Below are 2,644 nucleotides of genomic sequence, written 5' to 3' on the forward strand. Positions count from 1 at the left end.
TAATTTTTTTTTTTTTTGAGATGGAGTTTTTTGCTCGTTGCCCAGGCTGAAGTGCAATGGCATGATCTTGGCTCACTACAACCTCTGCTTCCCAGGTTCAAGCAATTCTCCTGCCTCAGTCTCTCTGGTAGCTCAGATTACATGTGCCCGCCACCATGCCCAGCTAATTTTTTGCATTTTTAGTAGAGATGGGGTTTCACTACGTTGGCCAGGCTGGTCTCGAACTCCTGACCTCAGGTGATCCACCCCAGCCTCCCAAAGTGCTGGAATTACATGCATGAGACACCATGGCTGGCTTGTTTTTACATTTTCCTATATTTTTGTGTTTTGTTTGTTATTTTCAAATCAATAAGTAATCTAGGACTAGTAAGTTTGCTAGACTTGGTATTTCCTCAGTACATAAGGTTCACAGTTTGTTTTCCTTGTTTATGTTTTGTAAGTTTTTCCATCATATTTTAGTTTTTTGATGTTTAGTTTTCTTTGTTGAAACACAAGTTTTTTGTTTTTTGCTTTTTTTTTTTTTTTTTTTCCCCCATGGTCCCTGATCAATTTTAAGCAGTTGGTACACCAGTAGCACTGTTAACTGCTTTCCGGAGCCTCTTTCGCACAGTAGGCTTGTAGTATAACTACAGCTTCAGAGACTCCAGAGACTCAAGCATATGAAGAAGTTTTGAATTACCAAGCTCCAATAACATGCCAGTGATTTTACCAGCAAGAGTAGTGTGCATGGCTTGAATAAGAGGAAACAGTCGTTCACCCAATATCTGCTTCTGCTGCTGAAGAGGGGCAAATGCCAACATGAAAGCAGTAAAAAGTTTTTGACCTTGGACATGAACAGCAAGCTGCTGCCTGGTAACCTGTGGATGTATATTAAGATGTTGTTGAGGAATGTGAATTCCTGCAGCATATTTGTACTGTGGAATGATGTGGACAGCAGGAGTGGAGCCAGCAGTAGCAGCTACAGGACATGGACCCATTGTCTGTATTGATGAGTTAGCAACACACTGTGTAGACATGACTGGTAACATCTGTGAAGAAGCTGGTCTCAGAGTGGTGGTTAGGAGCAGCTGAGCGGATAGCACAGGTCATATTTTGGAATGGATAAGGTCTGACACTCTGAGCAGCCCAGGGAGGACTTGGTCTTAGTTGAGCAATTTGGCCAGGAGGATAGTATGCAGCAGGTTCTGGGTCTGTGAGACAGCCGCCATGAAGTAACATGAAGAAGGTGCTGGCTGGTAGGGGTTGATTACAGGGTGGGGCACAGCTCGTACACTTGCCATCTTCTACACATATTGGTTAGTGAGGTGAGCCAGGTGCTCTTCTTTGAGGTGAGCTAAAGCTACATACAATGGCTTGCTGGCCACAGTTTTACCATTCATTGCTGTAGCTGCTTTAGCTACTTTTTCTGCGGAGGAGAAACATACAAAGCCAAACCCTTTGCTGCAACCACCCTCCATCGTAACATTTGCACTAGTGATTATACCAAATGGAGAAAACTCTTTCTGGAGACGTTCATCATCAATACTCTCATCAAGATCTTTCGCATAAACCCTAGCACCCTGGTATCTGGTGATTCTATCTTGCTTCATCTGTCCAAATTTGCACTTAAGTTCTGTCTACCCTTCCACTTTTTTTCTGAGCTTGAACAACATATATTTGATTTCCACTGAACTCCTTTCCATTCATCTCATCCATAGCTGTCTGTGGATCTTCATGCCTTTCAAAGCTTACAAATCCAAATCCTTTAGATTTTCCACCTTCATCAGTCATTACTTTCACACTTAAGGTCGGTCCAACTTTGAACTCTTTTGCCCTAGCTCCAAGTTCTGCTGCTTTTCTTTAGGAGACCTAAACCGTCCAACAAATACGTTGAGACCATTCAGGCGCATACCATTCATTTTTTTTCAATAGCTCCTTCAGCTGCTTCCTGTGTCTCAAAGTGTACAGATCCACAGCCCTTGGAACCACTTTTATCACAAACTACCTTACACGAAAGGGAGTTACCAAAAGCAGAAAATGCATCACATAGTGCCTTCTCAATGTATTTGTCCTGATTTTTAACGAATACGTTGCCCACTCCACTTCTGAGCAGTGATGGATCACAATGAGACCACAGGACTCATACTGGCTTGCCCTTTATAACATCAAAGTTCATGGTGGCCAGAGCACGCTCTGCGTCCGCTGGCTGCAGGAAGTTCACGTACACTTAGCCCAGGAAGCGGCGGGTGATCTGGTCCCTGAAGACCCAGATGGCGAGGGTGGACCAGTTGAGCTGAACTTCTCTTGCAGCATCGCTTCAGTCACATCCGGGTGCAGGTCTCCCACGTACAGCGAGGCCGTGGGATAGCTGGGGGCGCTGGGGTTCATCGCGGCACGGCTGCCCGCAGGGCCACAGGCCGCGGCCCTTTCATGAGAGGAGGAGAGCTAGTGCCGGGCCGGGGGTCTCGGAGCCGAGGGCAGGGAGCAAGGGCATGCGCTGAGGGACAAAAAATCAACCAAATCGGAAATGACTTACCAGCCACAGAGTGAGGTCGGTTGGCCGCCGCTGTCTGCGCGCTGCCGGCGGGGAGCCACGGTGCGGGTCTCCGGTTCGGGCGGCGGGAAGGCCTCAGTCTCCTGGTTCCTCCTTGCAGCTGGTCGGTCT

The 2,644-nt window shown here is 46.8% G+C and overlaps 1 pseudogene; it reads right to left on the minus strand.

Annotated features, from left to right (window-relative positions):
• Positions 1-311: 311 nt before the first annotated feature.
• On the minus strand, positions 312-2,419 carry LOC126932029 (polyadenylate-binding protein 1-like; annotated as a pseudogene).
• Between the last annotated feature and the right edge of the window lie 225 nt (positions 2,420-2,644).

This window comes from Macaca thibetana, chromosome 12 (genome assembly GCF_024542745.1).
Source record: "Macaca thibetana thibetana isolate TM-01 chromosome 12, ASM2454274v1, whole genome shotgun sequence".
NCBI classification, from domain to species: domain Eukaryota; kingdom Metazoa; phylum Chordata; class Mammalia; order Primates; family Cercopithecidae; genus Macaca; species Macaca thibetana.